The sequence below is a fragment of the Ceratotherium simum genome, chromosome 7, assembly GCF_057802395.1.
Source record: "Ceratotherium simum simum isolate JZ-2026a chromosome 7, ASM5780239v1, whole genome shotgun sequence".
In the NCBI taxonomy this organism is placed as follows: Eukaryota; Metazoa; Chordata; class Mammalia; order Perissodactyla; family Rhinocerotidae; genus Ceratotherium; species Ceratotherium simum.
Window position 1 is genome coordinate 83370450 of NC_141906.1, and position 10221 is coordinate 83380670.

Sequence of the window (10221 nt, forward strand, 5' to 3'; positions counted from 1 at the left end):
ATGTTACCTCTGGGCCAGTCTTCCTCACCAAAAAAAAAAAAAAAAAAAAGATAAGAATTATCTTTTTCTTTCTCGAGGATTTGGTGAAATCTGTAAAACTATCTAGAACTGATGCCTTTCTAGGGAGAAGATTTAGACTAATTACTTCATTCCTTCACGATTGTTAGTATATTCATATTTTCTACTTCTTTTGGAGTAAATTTTGTGATTTTATATATATATACATATATTTCATATATTTTTTAATGGTAGGAACAAAGTTGTTCATACTATTGTCTTAAATGTACCTGTAATTATGTCACCTTTTCCCATCATCATTGTCTTGGAAGATGTCTATTTGCATATAATGTTTTAAAAATTCATGATATATATAGATATAGATATATGCAAGAAAACATAAGTCATAAGTGACTTTTCTAATTCCAATAAAACCTATATACTTGAGTTTAATTCTAAAAAGATCTTTGAAGGCTTACTCAGTGGGCATACATTACGAGGTTTATGAGTAAATTCATCTTTCTATAACAAATACTAAATGAGTAAATACAATTTCCCACAACCAACAACTAAAACAAGCATTGTACTAATCATAACCTTGAAGCTAAGAGTTATATTTTATGGGGTAAATATAAATTATTTTGATTATAATCTCTTAGGAAAATTTCCTGTAAATAAATTAGCTAAGCAAACAATTTTATGGCAAAATATAGGTAAAAAAAATAGGTACAATTTTTTAAAAAACTTTATACCACCTGACTAAAAAGCACTTGGATGTACAAACCCTCTACTTGAAATTCTCATTATTTAACCTTTAAAAGAGTAACCTATGATTTGTTCTAATTTTAACCAAGGCTGAATCAATGTATTAGGGGCTTATAATTTTCTATTTCCACTTATCTCTTTTTCTTGAAGTTTTGCTGTAAGTTTTTTATTGTGTTATTATAATACATAGAATTAGCTTTTGGTTTTGTTGAAAATCTCTATAGACTCATTTAGTTTTTTTCTGTATCAATCATTTTTACTTTCATTTTTATTATTTCCTTGATTCACTTTATGGTTTATTTTTCTTGTCTAGATTTGTGATTGAATGTATAACTCATTAATGAGTAACTCAAGTTTCAGATTTTCTTGTTTTTTAATTTGTGCCTTTAAAGCTATAATGCTGCATTTAAAGCTATAAAATTCCCTCCAATTACTACTTTAACTGCAACCTGCAATTTGGATATATAGAGCTTTCTTTGTCATTCACGTCTAGATATTTTATAAGCCTATTGTGATTTCTTCTTTAATTCCTGAGTTACTTAGAAATATGTTTTTCAGTTGCCAAATGTGTGGGGAGAGGTCATTGACACTGTATTTTTGTTGATAATATTGTACTGTGGTCAAGGAACTCAGTCTGTATGATATCTTTTCTTTTGTATTTGTGATAAATGTACAAATACAGATATAAACCTTTATATAATGGTGGCCTGCTGTAACATGATTTCAACTCTAAAAAAAATTAGATCTTTGCTTCTGCCCTCTGCCTAGGTGTTTACTTACCAGAGTCTTTCCTTAGAGTTGTGGAGGGGAAATGAGGGGGAATGCAGGGGGATGGGGGGTGTGCCCCAGGTCTCAGAATTCTCCCTGACCAATCTCTCTCAATCAGACCAATGAAATGGGTGACAACAAACCTGGAGAACCTTGGAATCACTGTTGCTATCCTAAACATCTCTGCTAGGCACATGATCCAGTGTTGTTTCTATGGATATTTCAGGCAGAGCTGACAGCTGTCATCAAGCGGCTCAGAAATGAAGCTGGGACATAGTTGGATTTGGATTGGGCAGCAGGACCCCTGGGCCTCCTAGTAAGTCCTGTCTTTCCAATTCCCTTTCTTCTCTCCTTAGGGCTACTCCACATAGAGTTTTTCCTTGTAGACAATTCAAGAAGTCCCATGTGTTGAGCCAATTCATTTGTTAAGTGATAGGCTGAATCTTTCTCCTGCCTCATTGTAAACTGGAAGCCAGCTTAGAAAAGCATTATTTGCATTGCATTGCATCTCTACTTGTTTCACTTTCCTTTACCTCGCCCTCACAAGACCTGGGTTTGCACCACTTAAGTAGAAAGTCAACATTTTAATGCTTAATTCAAGCTCTGTTGCCTGGGAATCCCAGGCTAAGGCAATTGATATTACAAGTGAAATCTGGAAAGCATATCCTTAAAATTGTTTTTGAGTTAGATTATCTACCTGTCTGGAAGCAATATAGATTTTATTGCTGGTGTTACTGGGATGAAAATAAACTCTGGTATGGAGTAGCATCACAATTGATCTAAGCTGTCACTGGTGGCTAATTGGGATAAAGGTAGTTAGAAGGCAAAGCATTGGAAGAGCAAGTTGCAAGGTCAATCAGTATGGGGACCTTCAACACTACAGGGTTGTGAAGTAGGTGGATGATTGTGGTGCTACTACAGACTTTGAAAAAATTACAGGCCTGAGGACAGCTATCTGCCAACGTAGTACGCCGCAAAACTAGAGGGCCTCTCTGGTAGTTTTAAAGGAGACGCTTATGTTCTGCATCTCACAGTAACCTAAGTCGAAAATCAGACTCCGAATCTGAATATTAGATAACGGAGGTGTAAATAAGTCTAAATATGCAGCCAGAGAAGTCTTCTGCTATCAATGTCAGTGTCCTGAGAGTGAAAGTTGGAATCTAGAGACAGGGGATGGGGTCATTTGTGTGCATGAACTAAAAATATTGAACTCACAAGATTTCCTGAACATTCTTGGCAGGAAAATTCCCAAGAGAAAACCCCTCCCTTCTGTCGTGACGGAAACATGTCCTCCTTTTACTGGGAGACCATGTGACAATCTCACCTAAAGAACGCTTCACAAGATGACTTTACTCTCCACAAGATAATCAGAAGCAAATCCAAGCACAGATTAAGGAGATGGGGAAATGTTCTTTTCTTTAGGAAGATGTAGTCTACATACCAAAAAAATTTCAGGACCTGGCAATATATGTAGCAGGAACTTGGGGAACACACATGGAAGTGGATCTTGGAGGCATTAGAACAAGGTTGGGATGAACTATACAGCTGGATATGGAGAACTCACTAACCTGGGCTACTCTCCCACAATTCAGGAGTCAATATTTTGGCAAGAACTTCTGGACTAATCCTAAAATAATTAGCTGGAATGGCTTCTTGAAACCTGGACTCAAGAATGGTCTTCACTAAAGTAAGTGATGTGTCAGTTTTGAAGAAAGGATAAGAAGACTTGGGGAGATGGAATGTTAGAGTGAATTTATTGTACATGACCTTGGATCCTACCATCTGACTACAATCTCCAGGAGGGTCCAGAAGACACATACATCACTAGGGCAGGAATGAATGCATTGGAGATGGGCATTCTTGAGAAGCTGAGTAATAGCTAACTTCTGAAGGCTATGGTAGATTGTGGGTGTTGCTACCTTTGAAAAGGCCTTTTTCATATCAATATCAATAATGGGATCATGAAATGACAGAAGCCACATGGCAGCACACAACCCTCATAATCAAGGTGAATATGCTGCAGTAGGCAGTAAGGCTGTCTTATGCACAAGAATACATGGTGATAGCTAATAGATTGTGGTGTTTTTAAGGGCAGGACAGAAGACTAGGGTATTACTCAGTTTATATAATCAGGAAAAAAAAATAAAAACATAGAGAGATGGCAAGTAGCATTGATGTTAACTGACACAATAGTAAATCACAACCCCTCACCTACTTGTCAGATCTAAGCTAGTTCACAGAATCAAAACCAATTTATTGAAGAAGAGGGCATGTCCCCGTTAGGAATTGCCCTGATACTCCACTATAAATATTTGCAATAAATATTTCTCTGATCCTGTCCCAAAAAGAATTTAAGAAAAGGCCATACTATGCAGTAGGGAAATAGATATTTTCTATAATTGTTAGCTATTGAGTCTAAACTTATGTCATGAAATGAAAAACACCAATAGGGACCCAATAATTAGAGTGAGGGATTGTGGAAATCTGTTGATAAATAGATTTTAGCCTGAGATTATCTCAATTGTGGTTTCACTGAGTCAGCAGATTCACCCTGTGGTTATTTCCCTGGATCCCAAACTGTGTAATTGGGATAAATATTTTTAGCATCTACCAGAACCTTTGTTTGGTTTCCTGATCCACAGAAATTATGGTAGGTACTGATAAGTGGAAACTTCTGAAATGGCTTCTCCATCATTCTTCCTCTCCCATTGCCAAGAAGAAATACTGTCTTCTTTAAGGAAATGTATATATTCACATTGCAACTAAAGACATAAAAAGAAGCAAGGTGATAATCTCTTTCATATCTCTTTAATTTATCAGTCTGATCTTAAAAAATGGATTGTGGCAGATGGTTGTGCAATACAAAATAACTGAAGATGGTATTCTAAATCACAGCTGTTGTTTTAAATATCATCTTTACTGAGAATTAATACAATTTCTGCCACTTGATATGTGGCTTAGAATTTGGAAAATGCTATTGTCTGTTGTCTTAATTTCTAGTAATTAAAAGGATTAAAAGTAGTTTGCCTTTACATGGCAAGGAAAGCAGTATACCCTAATGCCCTGTTTTAGGACATGTTACGTAGTATGCTCTCCATCACAATGTAGTCAGTTCACAGAGACTTTCGTTGTCTTGACATTCACTGGAACATCAAGGTGCTGAGCAGGGAGTCACATGTAGAACCCCGGAGAAATGCTTCTCATACTAACCGTAGCAGTCAGTTTAAAAAGTTTTTGTTGTGTTCTAATTTCCGATCACGCATAAACCAATACTTTTGTAAAACACAGAGCCAAAAGCTTGGATGTTGTGGAAATGTCAAAATGGTGTATCAAACTGTCTAATCACTCTCACTTTCTGTACTTATTAAGTTTTCTTTTGGACTGGTGAATTTATCTTCTCGACTTATCTTTTGGACTGGTAATAAATAGTTCATAGACCAGCAGCACTTTGAGGATCATAGTGTGAGTAGCACTGCTCTAAATGCCTGAGAGGAGAGAGATATATATTAGTATGTATATAAATATATACCATCTATATGTTTTTATTTATTTATTTGTCTATTTATATATGTATAGGTATGTTTGTATATGTATGTGTATACACACACAAACACACCAACCATAGACTAAGAAAGAACTTTAAAAAATTAAGTTCTTTATGGCATATCAATAAAGATTTTAGTTTTCCTGTGGTCTGGGGTATGCAGTGACATTGTAAAGTACAACTTTCTGTACCTCCTTCAAGTAAACAAGAGGCACAGCACCTGGTTTTTCTCTTCAGATTTTGGAGGTAAAATATACTTCATTTGGGAATACTGCTTCAGAGTATTTATCGAGTCATCCATAGACAGCCATAAAAGGGTTTTCAGTAGGATCAGGCTGCAGTACACGCTGTTTCTCCCCTTGGGCCATGTAACTCAGGTGCTAGAAGACCTGTGGTGGATAAGGACACCATATGCAATTTTTGCCCAACTCCAATAGAAGTCACAAAGAAGACGTCTAAGGTTCTGGTGCAAAGCTGTGACTTCTCTATCAAAGAACTACTTTCCACTTGAAAAATAGTTTCTAGTGAGATACTTGGGGCTTAGTATAGACTGAGCACCTGACCATAGAAAACCAGAAGACTGTCACCTGCAATGACAGAGGAACAAGAGGGCAAGCTCAAACACAGAGGCACATCTCAAGCTCTGCATGAGTTACACCTCCTAACATTCCATTCAGCAAGGAAAGTCACAAACTTAACCTAAAGCCAAGGGGCAGGAAAGTACATTCTGTCTACTCTAAGGTCAAAGATAGTCACACGACCAAGTCAAACATCAACGGAATTGGGATGTATACTCCTCCTATGGAGGTAGATGGGAGAGTGAATATTTTTGAACAATAACATAACCTATCATACCTACTAAATTATAAAGTTGGGCAGGCTGATCAGAAATACATCATAGAATGAAGTAGTACATTTGGGAGCAGCTCAAACAGATCCAGGAAGCATAAATATGTTATACAAACAGATGTTATCATATTTGGTGTCCTACCTCCATTTCCTCAAACCACACGTATAACCTCATTGTGATGTGAGAAGGTTCCTGTGATCAACTGACAGAAGAAGAAAGGAATTCAACCTTATTCCAAGATGTGTCAGTACAAAAGGGTAGCACTATCAGGAAATGACCTACTGCCTCATGATCCTGAAGGCATGACAAACAGTAGTAAAAGGAAATCCTTTTGGGATAAAGATAATCATCCATTTTGTAGAGAGCGAGAGGTGGCCAAAAGAAAAATATAGGCTGATTTTTGAAAAAATGACTTATCTGATTCATCAGAAGCCTGAAAGGAATAAGACTAGAAGAACACAGATAAGGAGATCTGGGGAAGAATTATGTGGGTGGACCTCTGAGAGTGAAACAAAGTGTGGAGATCCTTTCATCTCATATCAATGCCCAGTAGAGAGCATACATTGTAGAGAACCTGTTCAATAACCAGGTGGGAAGAGTGATTTCTCCAGTGGATGTCAGACAGCCTCTTTCCTCATCTACCCTGATCCATGGCCAGCGGGCTTTGGCAGAAGAGATGGAGGCTATGAATGGATCCAACAATCTAAGTTTGCCTTCACCAAGGCCTAGCTAATGCCTCTGACAGCAAAAGAAACGGACATGTGACACTACTTCTTGGAGTACCTACGAGCCATCTGGCAGAGATTGAGTCCGTTGAACTGTTTCCACAGTTAAGGAGCATAGGTTTGCCTTTATTAGAATAAATATAAATATGTACCTGTGCCTCCACCATCACCACCATTCAAAGCTTAGAGAACACCTCATCCAGAGACGTGCTATTATACAACAGTGCTTCACATCAAAGGGCACATTTAACAGCAGAGGAGGTTTGACAACAGTCTCATGATTATAGGGCTCGCTGCTCTTATCTATCCTATCACCCAGAAGTAGCCAGCCTGAAAGAATAGTGGAATAGCTGCCCATTGAAGTCTCAGCTAAGGTACCAGGAGTATGGCTTCTGTCCTCCAGGATTTGGCATGTGTGTTAAGTCAACCACCAATATATGGTCCTGTATCTGCAATAGCTAGAATACATGGGTTCAGGAAATAAGGTTGCAAATGGGAATGGCTCCTCTCACTATCACGCCCAATGGCTCAGTTGCAGACTCTCTGCTTTCTGTCTGCTCAACCTTGAGTCATGCTGAGGTAGAAGTCCTGGTTCACAGGGTATAGAGGACACTGCCAGGGGATATATTAAATGTTCCACTGAACTAGAAGTTGCAGCTGTCACCTTGTTATTTGGGCTTCTCATGTGAGTGCATAAACAGGCAAAAAAGGAGTTAATGTAACTGGTGGGGTTAATAGGTCTTGTTGTCCATGAGGAGCTAGAATTGGTACTACATGATAAGTGTAAATGAACATAGATACTTCCCTGGAGGGTCTCTTAGAACTCCCATACTCGATAATAAGTGTCAATTATTATAGCAAACACAACCCGAAAGGTATAGGGAAACTAATGGCTTAGATACCTGTGGGATCAAAGTCTGGATCACCCTACCTGACATGTAACCCTGACCGGCCTAATTGCTTTCCTACAGTGAGGGAAATCTAGAATTGCTGGCAGAGGAGGGAGACGATGGACACCAATTGCAGGCTTGGGACCAGCTATCAGCTATCGTAATGGGTACTGTTCTTTTATCATTAACCCTCTTTGCCTAAGTGTTTCAGGAGCTCACAACTGGCTATAATCTTAAAGGAGATTTTGTAAGCCATTGGACTTGTGACCCAACTCCCTGCCCTTTGGGGAAATCACGAAGGTGTCATTTTCTCACAACACATAGACGCCTGCATGCACACACAATAGAGGTTCTATACTGTAGGGAGCAAGATGAATATAATGAGTAGGTACACTTCCTGCCTCCTACCAAGCCCTGCTCCTTAGCCACTGCCACACAGCTTTTTTGCTTGGAGTTTATAGCTTCTCATAATGCTTCCAAAATTTGATGAAACACCACACTGCATGATGTAGGATCTCATATTCCAAGTGGCCATCAAAGGAGTCGGGTATGCCACCCAGAAGTACAGGAGACTTTACACTGTTCAGAACACTTCAAGTAATAGAAAGCAGGAGAGGGAATGCTGCTGCGAAAATAAATTCCCCTCTTTCCTCTGTCCCATGGACTATTCCAAGGCATAGTTTTCCACATACACTAGAGAAGACTCATGTGTTAAGCAGTAGTAACTGCTAAGCAACCTGCTTTGTCTCTTCCCTGCGGGGATCACTGTGAAGCAGTAGCTAGTGCGGTAAAGCATCGTGCTGTTTTACTTTTTAAGTGTCTTATAGTTGTACTTCACTTTCACCTCATCTTTGCCATCCTGGGTCTGCGCTATCCAAATGAAGCATCAGCACTTCCTATTTTCTAAGAAATCTTAACTAAGAAATGAGCCTTCCTCTGTACACATGCATCCTAACCTTTCTCCTCTCCTAAACAATAAGTTGCCCCTATTTCTATTTGAAGGCAACCCTCCTCGCACAGGAAAATCCATCTCCTATTTGCCCACTTAGGCCTAAGTCTTTGACTTGTAACGACTTCCATTGTCTCTTGCATTGTCTTTCTCCCCCTGTCCTAGATCATTCCCATCAGACCACAAACATGCCAGTATTTCCCATCTTTAAAAATCTGTCCCTTGTCCTCACCTTTTCCTCCAGCTGTTACTTATTCCTCAGATATCTTTTATAGCAAAACTCCTTTAAGTAACTCTATGGTCTCTACTTCCTCTTCATTTATTATTTCTTTGACATATGCTAGGATTTTGTCCTCACTACTCCACTCACTAAAATTTCACATCAATGTCCTTCCCCTCAAAAAAGAATTTTCCCTCCAAATGTATCAGTCAAGTCTCAATCTTAACCTTTTTACACCTTTTGGTAGCATTTGATCGAGTTGGTCACTGCCTCTTTGCAGCACATTTTTCCTTGGGTTTCCAGGATGCCGCCTCTCCTTCCCCTTCCTACCTCAGTGGCAGCTCTTTCTCCTTCTCCCTTACTTGATTATGCTCTTGTTCCTCATCTTTACTTGTTAGGTTTCAGACCTCTTCTCTTCTCCACCTATAATTTCTTCCTAGGAGATTTTTTCCAGCTCTGGCTTTAAATCCCATCAGTATCCTGATGACTGCCAAATTGGTGTCTCCAGCCCTAGCTTCTCCCCTAAACTCTAGACTCGTATATTCAGCTACTTAACACCTGGATGTCTGAGAGAAACCTCAAGTGTATCATGTGTGCACGTGTACACACACAGACACGCCATTCCTCTTCCGTCCAGTACAGTGCACCACCCTTCTTCCAGTTGTTCAGAAAGGAAACTTAGGCAGCACTCTTGGTTACCCTTTCTCTGTCATACTCTACTATCAACACATCAGCACATTCTCATAGCACTCTCTTAAAAATAAACCCTAGATCCAAATGCTTCTTGTAATCTCCCCTGATGGCACTTATGAGAAACCACCAAAATGTCTAGCAGGATGACTGCAATAGTTTTGCAACAGGACTTCCTTCCTTCTCCCTTATACTCTGCTCTTCGCACAGCAACTGGGAATGTTACTTTTAAAATGTAAATCAGATCATGTTATTCTTAATTCACAAGCTTCCAGTGATTTCCCTACCCACTTAAGGTAAAAAAAGTAAAAAAGTTTTATTAAGCTTACGAAGTCCTACACAGCCAGGCCTCTGGCTACCTCTGTGATTTCATCTGCTGACTCTCTCTCTTCTTACTCACCCAGATCTAGCTTGACTTCTTTGCTATTTCTCCAACACCAAAGCATGTGCTTACCCCAGGACCTTAGCAGCTTGTATTTCAGCTGTCCAGAATGCTCTTTTCTAAGATCTTTATGTCTTGCTCCTTCACAACATTCACATCTCTACTCATTCTATCTCCTTTAGGCTATTTTATACTTCCTCATGGCACTTATCACGGGCAACTTATTACATATTTACTTGAATATTTTCTGTCTTTCCCACTAGAAAATGAAGTCCACAAGGGTTGGGCTAATACTTCATTCATCATTGAATCCCAATAGTTAAAGGAGTACTCGGCTCATAGTTGGTATTCAGTAAGTATCTGTTCAATGAATAGATGACTAAACGAAATGACTTAACAGTTCTGTACCATTAATACACACACATACATTCATATTCAGAC